Source organism: Coenobita brevimanus, chromosome 69 (assembly GCF_032717465.1).
Source record: "Coenobita brevimanus isolate Jiangsu-jjx chromosome 69, ASM3271746v2, whole genome shotgun sequence".
Classification (NCBI taxonomy): Eukaryota; Metazoa; Arthropoda; class Malacostraca; order Decapoda; family Coenobitidae; genus Coenobita; species Coenobita brevimanus.
In genome coordinates, this window is record NC_137022.1 from 19,272,410 (window position 1) to 19,283,845 (window position 11,436).

The following is an 11,436-nucleotide window of genomic DNA, read 5'->3' on the forward strand; positions in this document are numbered from 1 at the left end:
TAGAAGAGAGAAGTACATGAGAATAAGAAGTGGAAAGTAGAATTGCACAAGGAAGGAAAGTGGCTAGTGCAATGAAAGCCTATAGAAGAGGCAGAGGTCTGAGTGTGGCAGCTGTGAGAGGCTTGCATGAAGGAGTTTTAGTGCCTACTCAAACATACAGATGTGAACCTATGGTGTGGCATGAAAATCAAAAGTCAAGTGAAAAAGCAGTCGAGATTAGGCTGTGGAAGAATGTGTGTGAAGTGAGGAGAATGGATAGGATAAGGAAAAATGTGATTCGTGAACGATGCAGAGTAAAGAAGTCTATGGACACCAGAACTGAAGAAAGTGTGCTTTGATGGTACGGGCATGTGGAGGGAATAGGTATAAATAGAGTAATGAAAATGGTATACTTGAGAGAGTGAAGGTGGGAGGAGGCGTGGCTGACTTCGAAGTGCATAGATACGGTAAATAAGTGTGTGAGAAAGAGACGTATAGGAGCTAACGAAGTTAAGGAACTTTCTAGCAGTCCAGCTAGCTGGATGAATTTTGTGTGGTGGAGCGTATGACCAGGTTTGGCACCCCCTTTTTTAACTTGACAGTCGTCGGATTCATTCTGTCAGGTAGAAAAGTGTGAAGTTAAGTTCGGAATGTTTTTGACCATTCAGGTGCAGCCAGGATTCCAGGGACTTGAACGGTGAGTGAATGAGGATGTGGCTCATTCCACTAGACACTCTTTACTTAGTATCTCATTGTCAAGTAATTTCTGGCTCACTTGACCCTACCTCGCCCCCCTTGGAGTGAGATAGAGGTCTGGATGGTGATGATGATGATGATGATGATGATAATCATCATCATCATCATCGTAATAATCGCAATAATAATAACAATAATAACAATAATGATAATTAACAGATATACAAGCAGAACACGAAAATATAATAGTGCAGAAAATACCGTAGCTACACTATTTTCCAGTTCCATTTTCCTTACATTTTTAATACAGATTCATCCTTAATGTAGAAGCTCGCGCTTTTTCCGACAAAATTTCCTATACATTTCTGCGAACTGAGGTGAATGAAGAATAACTGAATAACACTGATCCATATTCACTTGTCAAACTGAATTTTTCAAGTGGATCGGTGTGCTGGCTTCGTATCAGAAAGGGAATGTGGTGGAATGAAGCTGAGAGGAATAAAGTGGAGTGAGGCAGAGGGTAGTGGAATGAAGTTGAGAGGAATAGAGTGGAGTGAGGCAACGGGTAGTGGAATGAAGCTGAGAGGCACGCAGTAGAGTGAAGTGATGCAAAGACTAATGGATGGAAGTTGAGAGGAATGCAGTAGTGTGGAGTGATGCAAAGGCTACTCGATGGAAGCTGAGAGGAATGCAGTGGAAAGGAGTGATATTGAAGCTAGCAGAATGAAGATGAAAATAATACAATAGAGTGGAGTGATGCAAAGACTAGTAGAATGAAGTTGAAAAAAATTGTAGTGCACTGAAAATGAAAGTGGTGACGTGAAGGGTAGGCTAGTAAGGTGGAGTTCAGTGTAGTGGAGCAGAGTGCTGCTAAGTAGGCTGGAGTGAGGTGGAGTGGGGTAATACACAGGTTAAGAGTGGACTGGGATGAGGTGGAGTAAGGAACAAGCTATAAGAGATGAGTAGATTGGAGCTTAGAAAAAGGGAGTGGAGTGGAGTGGAGTGGAAATGTGTGGAGTGGAGTGGAAGTGGAAGTGAGTGGAGCAGAATGGAGTGAAGTGCGTGGAGTGGAGTGGAGTGGAGTGACAGAGGCCTGCGACACACAAGAACTAGGCCATTCCACTCATATCAACATTATAAATCATACGTACCGGGGAGCGCTGAGAGAGAGAGAGAGAGAGAGAGAGAGAGAGAGAGAGAGAGGTAATTAAGAAGGGGAAGAGAAAGTGGAAACAGAAGTGATAGGAAGAAAGATTGAGAAAATAGTAAAAAAAAAAAAAAAACAGCACTTTCTAAAGAACATGAAGGGGGGTAAGAAAAGAAAAAGACGACGAAGGATGGAAGGAACCGGAAAATAAAAAGAAGGATGGAGAAGTGAGAACACAAACAGGAAGGGAAGAAGAGAGAGGAGGACTGGGCTGTGACGCAAAAGGAAAGAAGAGGGAAAAGAACGAGAGAGAAAATGAAGAAAGGGAAAGGAGAGTAAAAGAGAAGAAAAACAGACTGGAAACAAGAGAAAAAGAAAGTTTATACTTATGGAATGACATGAATGAAAGAAGAAATGGAAGAAAGGAAAGACTTGAGGCCTTCCCAAGGGGGAATCACGCCAGCCGCGAGCCGATACATATCTAGAGAGGGTCGGATTATGACCTTGACCTTGACCTACTTTCACCAATTTCGAACTCGTCCGAGGTTTTCATCCTTACTGCACACCTGCAATATTTTGTGATGATATCTTGAGCGGTTGCGAAGTTATCGTGCTAACAAACACACAGACAGACACGCAGACAAACTGAAAACAATACCAGCATCGCTATCGCAGCTGGTAAAAAAGCAGAAAGAGATAATAATATACTAGTGTCCCCCTCTCCAATGGGAAAATCACACCAGCCGCGAGCCGATGCTTATCTAGCGCTGCTCAGAATATGACCTTGACCTTGGCTTACTTTCACCAATTTCGAACTCGTCCGAGGTTTTCATCTACACACCCAAAATTTTGTGATGATATCTAGAGCGGTTGAAAAGTTATTGCACTAACAGGCACCAGACACACACTGACAGACACACAGACAGAGAGACAAACTGAAAGCAATACCAACATCGCTATCGCGGCTGGTAACAAAAGACGAAGGAAACAGAAAGACGCTAGAATCCAGACTCACTCAAACACTGTAACACCCGCCACCACCAACCGATCTAAGGGTCCTATATTTAACTTTGCCCTGTGACCTTGACCTTACATAGATTACTTCCAAACCCATATTACTTCATTCTTGCCTAACCCTGAACTCTTCCACCAACATTGATTTAAAACAAATCTAAACTACTTAACTATGCCCAATGACGTCGACCCTCTAACCTTTCCCGGTGAGACTGCCTTTTGACTGGTTGCACTTTAGTCTGTCCTTCATATGGGCGTCCTCAAAATAGAATCTCTTTATTACTGATTTGTCTTCAACTCTTCCACAAAGTTTAGTCAACATCGTATAAAATCTGCCTAAGTCGACTATGTCACATGACCCTCAATTTGAAATATTGTTCTCCCAAAAAATAGGTCAGCCTCGTACTTGATCCTCAACTCATCCACGGAGTTTAATCCAAATCACATCGAAATCGTTTTAGCTGTTTTGTTCACAGACACACGGATCGAACCTTGCCCTTGTCCTGTGATCTTGACCTTTGGCTGATTGTTCTCAAAACTGAATTCCTTAATTCTTTCCAGACTCTCAACCCACCCATCAGGTTTGCTTCCAATCAGATCAAAACTGAGTTGACTTTGCTCTGTGACCTTGACCTTTGACCTTTTCCTGTGACATAACTTTTATATTCAAAATAGAATCCTTTCATTTTTGCCATGTCCACAACATATATCCACAAAGTTTTGCCTATTTCGAATAAAAATGTTTTGAGCTGACCTTACCCTGTGACCTTTGCCTCTGACTTATCGTTCTAAAAATACAATAGACTTACCCCATGACTGATCCTCAACCCGCCTACCATGTCTGGTTCAAGTCGGATTACAGCTGTTTGAATTCTTTTATTAACAAGAACACACGTGTCGAACTCTGACCTAGCCTGTGACCTTGACCTTTGACTGATTATTCTCAATATTGCCTTATTCTTGCCTTATTCTCAGCCATTCAATTAGGTTGATATAAAGCAGGTGGAAAATTATTAAGCTCATTTGCTAGGTCAGTGTTTGACATAGAACTGTAGCCTTGACATACGACCCACTGCTCCGAGGCGCAATAGGCTTACTTTTTGTCCAGCCTCCAACTCTTCTATCAGGTTTGGTTAAACCGAATAATAATTTTCAGTTATTTTGCTAACATACATACATACATACAGACAGACGGAAGAATGTAATGTACCCATTACGGCAGGAGCGTAGCACCCGTCTGGTAGCATACTCTCACAGCTTTTCATCCAACTTCCTAATGCAATAGTTAACCGACATTCTCAGCCATTTGTGCAAAAGGTCATTTCTGGAACTGTCTTTTTCAGATTGTATTTCCTTCTGTCTATGGCCACCATTCTTTAAAATGCAATGTGTCCAGGCATCCTGAAGTGACCAGATCTTGAATTTAGCTCTCTTGTTTGTTTGTTTTTTAATGCAAGGGAACAGCTTTGCGGGCTTTTGGTTCCCTCTTCTCAGCTTCTCTCTCTCTCTCTCTCTCTCTCTCTCTCTCTCTCTCTCTCACACACACACACACACAAGACGTAACACCCACTTTTTCTCCGCGAGTTCAGGTATAAAATGCCAAGGGATGAAACAAAAACAAAGAGAAGGAACACACCAAAGAAAAAGGGAAAGGAAGCAGAGAAGGAGGGGAAGTAGGCAGAGAGAAACGAAGGAAAAGGAATAAGGAAAAGTAATAGGAAATATAAAGACGAGGAATGAGACGAAAGAATGATGGAAGAAAAACGAAAAAGGAAGACGGGAAGTCTGAAGAGAGGGAAAACAGGAAATAATGAATGAAAGAGGACAAACAAGAGAGGAAAGGCGATGTAAACAAGAGAAAGGAATGAGCGGAAGGAGGGAGAAGGAAATATAGCGCAGGAGAGATAAATGGGAGGGAGGAAAGAGGGAAGGAGAAAGAAAAAGCCTAAAGAAAGGAAGGGAAAGGGGAGAGGAAAAAGGCGAGGGAAAAACACGAATAGAGAAAAGTAATCGAAGAAAGGAGAATGGACTAAGATGCATGATAAAGGCGAGAAAATTATCACCACAATCATTCTAGTTATTTTAATCATCTGGGTCATTTCCTTGTTCCCCTGGTCAGAATGAGGCTAAGTAGGAGGGAATACATTTTTGGGTCCTGTTTAAACTGCTTCAATCACTTCCTTCCCTCCTTCTTGCTATCACCAGACGATTTTACTCAGCCCAAGAAAGACCTCTCACTTTGTAGGGGTTAAAAGAGGTTATCGACGTCTTCTCCAGTTCGATAAGTCTCTCTCCCAAGCTGAATAAAATCGTCTGAAGGAAGTGAGAGTAAAATGAAAAAATAAGACATCGGGGTCAGAGGGTTAAGACGGAATCGACGTGAAACCGTGGAGAAAGGGAAAGGAAACCTCTGATTACTTCTATCTTCATTTCCTCATATGTTTCTGGGGAAAAAAAAATGGGGATTACATCTCTCTCTCTCTCTCTCTCTCTCTCTCTCTCTCTCTCTCTCACACACACACACACACACACACACACACACACACAAACACACACACCTTCCTTGCCCTGTAAAGAATATATAGTACAATAATTACAAAAATTATGCACCGTCGTAATATATAGGTCACCTCTCTCTCTCTCTCTCTCTCTCTCTCTCTCTCTCTCTCTCTCTCTCTCACCGGAAACCTGGTAAACATGAAAAAAGGAATTCAGTTTTGGTCGCCATTCTTATTGACACTTGGTGACAGACGGATAACTCAAACACTGGGGACTGGACATTGAAAACTCGTGTCGTAAATTGTGTGTGTGTGTGTGTGTGTGTGTGTGTGTGTGTGTGTGTGTGTGTGTGTGTGTGTGTGTGTGTGTGTGTGTGTGTGTGTGTGTGTGTGTGTGTGTGTGAGAAAGAGAGAGAGAGAGAGAGAGAGAGAGAGAGAGAGAGAGAGAGAGACAGACAGACAGACAGACAGACAGACAGACAGACAGACAGACAGAGACAGAGACAGAGAGACAAAGACGCAAACACAGACACAGACGTAGACAGAGATGGAAAGCAAACTATTTTCACGTACATATATTCCTTGCAGATACAGACAAGCTTTCCTTCCCCCACTCAGTCGTTTCCTAAAATTACACAACCAAATCCCTCATCTATATTAAAGCCAAGACACCGACTGCGACCTGCGATAATATATGAGAGAAATATGTAGAGCGAAATTGTGGTATGTATCGGAAAGGAGAAGAACAGAGAATCCATCATTGAGTTTGTAAAGGTATGTCGATACAACGAGGAAGGTCCATGCATTCCATCAGGGCGGGATGAGGGAGAGGCAAGCAGGCAGGGAGGAGGGAGAAAGGAAGGAGGAAAGGAGGGAGGAAGGACAGAGAAAAGGAGGGAAGAGGGAGGAATGAAGGGTGGAGGAAGGAAGGAAAGAGGAAAGGAAGGAGAACGGAAGGTGCAACGAAGGAAGGAAGAAAGGAGGAAGGAAGGAAGAATAGAGAAAGGAGGGAAAGAGGGGAGGAAGGAAGGAGATTTGAGAGGTACAAAGCGACAAGGAAGAGAAAGTTAGAGAAAATGGAAGGAAAGAAGGAAGAAGCGAGACGTAAAGAGATACCATAAGGAGGAGGAAAGAAGAAAAATGGGCGTAAGGAGGAAGGCGGAAGAAAGCAGGGAAAGAAGGAAGGAAGGAAGGAGGAAAGAAGGAAGGATGGAAGGAGATTCGAGAGATACACAAGAAGAAAAGAAAGGGAGGAAGAAGATGAAAGGAAAAAAAGGAAGCAGTGAGATATAGAGATAAAGTAAGCAAGAGGAAAGACGAAAAGAGGACGTAATAGGTGGAAGGAAGGAAGAGAGGAAAGAAACAGTGGAGGAAGGAAGGAAGGAAGGAAGGAGGAAAGGAAGGAAAAAGAGATGGATGACCAAGCAACGAGGTGAGGAGAAATGAAGGAAGGAAGAAGAAAGGGAGATGAATAAAGGCGCGAATTAGAGATGAAAGTAACGAGAAGGAGGGAGTGAGGGAAAAGCCGGAGGAAGAGGGATAAAAAAAGAGAAAAAAGCAAAGTAGGGAATGATGGAAGGAATAGGAGACAAAATGAGGGAGAGAAAGATAGAGGGAAAGAAACTGAAGTGTAAACGTAGAGAAGAGAAAGAGCAGGCGAGGTGAGGGAAAGGTAGAAGAAAGGAAACAGGAAAAGCAGGAAATATACAGAGTGAAGCAGACAAGCAAGGATAGGAGTGTGGAGAGTGGTTGGTGATAAAAGGGGCTTGTTTTCCCTCGTTTAAGAGCTACCGTATCACCTCTTCCTAAGCGATTTATTTTGCCAGTAACGCCTTGGTATTCTCGTTTGTGTTACTGATGCAACCTATGCAGGTATTACAAGCTTTAAGCAGCATATATGAGGACATTAAGGTGTAATATGCTAAATAAATCGCTTAGCGAGAAGTGTTGCGAAGCCTCCCAAGCCAACGTGAATACAAATCAAAGAGAGAAAGGCAGGGAGGAAGGAAAAAAAAAAGGGGGGGAGGAGAGAGTGAGGCACAGAAAAGAAGGAAGGAGGAAGGAAATGAATGAGATGAAGGTGATGAAGCAATGAGGAGGAAGGAAGTGAAGAAACTGGAAGGAGGAGAAATATGATGATAAGTAGGGGGAGGAAAAAAGAAGAGGGAGGAAGGGGAAATTAGAGGAGATGAGAGGCGGAAAGAGGCATTGAAAAGATGCTAAGAAAGGAGGAAGAAGGAAGGAGAACAGAAGTGGGAGAAGTAGAGGGAGAGGCAAGTTGGGAGGAGGAAAGGAGAAGATGGGAGAGAAGGAAGAAAAAGACGGTGAGAAGGAGGATAGGAGAGGGGATCTTCTGCAAAGGAGGAAGATAAGAGGGAAAGGAGAAGGAAACAGAGAAAGGACTTAGAGAGTAATGGAAGGAAGCAGGGAGGGAAAGGATGGGAGGGAATGAGAGGAAAGGATGAGAAGTAAACGACACTGGAAGGGTGAAAACTGAGAAACTAAGGAAGGAAGGGAGAGTGAGATGAAAGATGAGAGGAGGAAAGCAAGAAAGAGTAAAGAAAGGAAAGAAGAAGAGAGCAAAAAAAGAAGGGCGGGGAAGCAGTAGGACATGAAGAAGAGGAGAGATGGAGAAAAGATAAGGGAATGGAGAGAGAAAAGATAAGGGATGAACAGGAGAAAGGGAGCAAGGAAGGAGGGAAAGGAATGCAGAGAGGGAGAAGGCAGGGAAGGAAAAAAAGAAAAGGAGACGAGACAGCAGACCATGTACAGCTAAAGACAAAGGAGAGAAAAATATAATGAAAGTAAGTGAGAACTAAAATGAGAGTGACGAGAGAAGAGGAAAAAAAAGCAGGTGAAACAAGAAAATTAAAAGAATGATAAAAAAAAAAACGAATATAAAGAGGCCACTGCAGGTAAGACGTATGAAAAATGTGTTGGGACTGGGGTTAGGTTACCGCCTTCCCTCCCCTCCACTCCAACCCCTCTCCCTTTCATCACATCCACTGCTACCCCAACCCTTCCTCCTCTCTAACCCCCTTCCACTCCATCTCTCTCCCTTTACCATCTCCACTCCTACCTTCCTCCCCTTTTTCCCTCTACTCCAACCCCTCCCTTTCCCCCCACTTCGCTCCTACCCTCCCCATTATTTCCTCTCCTACCCCTCCCCCTCTACCTCATGCACTCCTTCACCTCCTCACCCCCTCCACTTCTACCTGTCCTCTTTACCTTCTTCATTTCTCAACCTCCTCCATCACCTCCATTCCTCTTCCTCCTCCTCCACTTCCTCCACTCCGTCCCTCCTAATTTAAATCCTCCATTCCTATCCCTCCCCCTCTACTTCCTCCACTCCTATCCCTCTCCCACCCCCTGCTCCACAGTTACCCCTCCCTCTTTTTTTTCTCCTGCTCAAAACCCTCCTCCTTTCTCTGTCTCTCCCCTCCACCTCCTCCCCTCTCCCTCTACCACTCCACTAAAACCTCACCCCTTTACCCAACACACCTATTCTATCCCCCCTCCACTCCTTCCCCTCTTTACCTCTTCTCTACCCCTGCCCCTTCACCACCATCACCCTACCCCTCTCTATATCTGCTTCTCCCCACTCCATCTCCCCCTTCACCCCATCCATTCGCTTTTTCCCACCCCTAGTTTCATCTCTCTCTCTCTCTCTCTCTCTCTCTCTCTCTCTCTCTCTCTCCACCCCAACTCACGAAAATGCTTTCCTTTCACGTTCTCATTACCTCTATGCTATTTTAGTCACGAGGTCACCTTCTTTCTCTTCTATAACATTCCCCCCACCTTCTTACACCCTCTCTCTCTCTCTCTCTCTCTCTCTCTCTCTCTCTCTCTGACCTTTTCGTATCTTTTTTGCCCCAAGCTGTTTTCCTCCCCTCTCTCCCTCTTCCCCCTCCTCCTCCATCCCTTATCTCTTCCTCCATGGCCTACTTTCCTTCCTTCTACCTTGCTTATCTCCACCTCTCTCTCTCTCTCTCTCTCTCTCTCTCTCTCTCTCTCTCTCTCTCTCTCTCTCTCTCTCTCTCCTCTTTTTTTCCCCTATTCCACCTTTCTCCCCTTTCTCTTACCTCTTTCTCCCTCCCCTATCCCCGTTTCCTCTCCTCTTTCACCTCTTTCCCCTTCCTCTTCCCTCTTCCTTTACTAGCTTTTACTTCTCACTTTTCCTTTTTTATTGCTATTAAACTAAATTCCTTGACGCTAGCTGAGAAAGAGAGAGAGGTAACGTACTGTAATGGCGCGACTGTGTGTGTGTGTGTGTGTGTGTGTGTGTGTGTGTGTGTGTGTGTGTGTGTGTGTGTGTGTGTGTGTGTGTGTGTGTGTGTGTGTGTGTGTGTGTGTGTGTGTGTGTGTGTGTGTGTGTGTGTGGCCTTTCAGCTTTATCGGAGAGCAGGACAGCGACAGTGGCACCCGAGAAGAAAGCAGGGAGGAAAGGAGCAAGAGGCAAAAGTGTTGGAAAGTTTTTTTGTCTAACTGCAAATACTACCAAGAAAAATAAGAAATAAAAAGACTAATCCAGTTACGGTCATATTTTGGTTATTAAAGGACATTTTGCAGTATACCTTCATTAGCAGTTATTTATTTTTTCCATATTGCACTTTACTTTTCCTGTATATTATCTCTCTCTCTCTCTCTCTCTCTCTCTCTCTCTCTCTCTCTCTCTCTCTCTCTCTCTCTCTCTCTCTCTCTCTCTCTCTCTCTCTCTTATATTCTTGCTCTCTCCAGAAGACAATTTTCAGCTCAGGAATCGTCTTCACTAACGCCTTCACTGCTAGAAGTTAAGAGAGTTGCATGAAACAGTCTGGTGAAAGAGAGAGAGAGAGAGAGAGAGAGGGAGGGAGAGAGAGAGAGAGAGAGAGAGAGAGAGAGAGAGAGAGAGCGAGAGAGAGAGAGAGAGAGAGAGGGAAACAGATAGACAGACAGAAAGACAGAGAAAGAGAGAGTTCAAAATAAGAATAACACGACACTGGATTTAAAGGAATTAATATCAACACAGTTCCCATCAGTAACATACAAGATTATTAAGGTGTATGGTACAAAATGAATCACTGAGGAGGAGGTGTTACGAAAACTCCTAGATCGACATGAATTCGGCCTAGAAACGAAATCAATGAGCACTCGTAGACCTAGCACGAGCGACGCCGATAAAAATTAAGAGTGACGAGGATTGGAGGAGATGGCAGGATGAGGGGGGCTGGAGTAGGAGTGAAAAATGTGAGAGAGAGAGAGAGAGAGAGAGAGAGAGAGAGAGAGAGAGAGAGAGACAGACAGACAGACAGAGAGGAGAGGTGGAGAAGAGAAGGGAAATAAGGGGTGGGAGATAGATACGTCAGAATGGAGAGGGAGAAAAAGGTGGAGTGAGAAAGCCAGAAGTGAGAGAGGAGGGAGAAAAATGTCGGGGAGGGTGAGAAATGATGAAGAAGGAGAGAGAAGAGGTTCAAAAAGAGAGAGAGAAGAGAGATGAAGAGGCCATGAGAGAGAGAGAAAAAAAAGTGGGAAGATGAACTCGAGAGACAGTGGACGGGAAAAAAGAAAAATTGCAGGGGAAAGGGACAAAGAGGGTGAGATAAGGAAGGAGATGGAAGGGGAGAGAAAGATAAGCCTGGGGAGGAGGAGGAGGGGCAGGTACAGATGGAGAATTAGGAGGGGGAGGAGAAGGGGGAGGAGGAGGAGGAGGAGGAGGAGGAGGGGTAGAACGAGGAGGAGGAAAATTAATGAAGTAAGCGAGAAGGATCCTGCAGAAACGTAAATAATCCCAGGCGTGAGTTCAAATTTAAGCTGAAAATCGTGAGCCAAGATATTATAAAAAATAATAAAATAAAAGGATGAGCATAAAAAAAGAGAGAACATGAGAGAACTGAACACAGGCAGAATTAATCATGAGAGAGAGAGAGAGAGAGAGAGTGAGAGAGTAAACAAGCGTATTGACCATTCCCATTGAGAAAATCAGAAGCAGCAACACTGAATATTTTAGCAGCAAGGAGGTGAGAGGCGAGGTGAGAGCGGGAGGGGAGGAGAGGAGGGAGGGAGGGAGAGGAATGGGGAAGGGTAGGAAGACGGGAAGGGAAGAAGGAGAAGGGGGAAGAGATA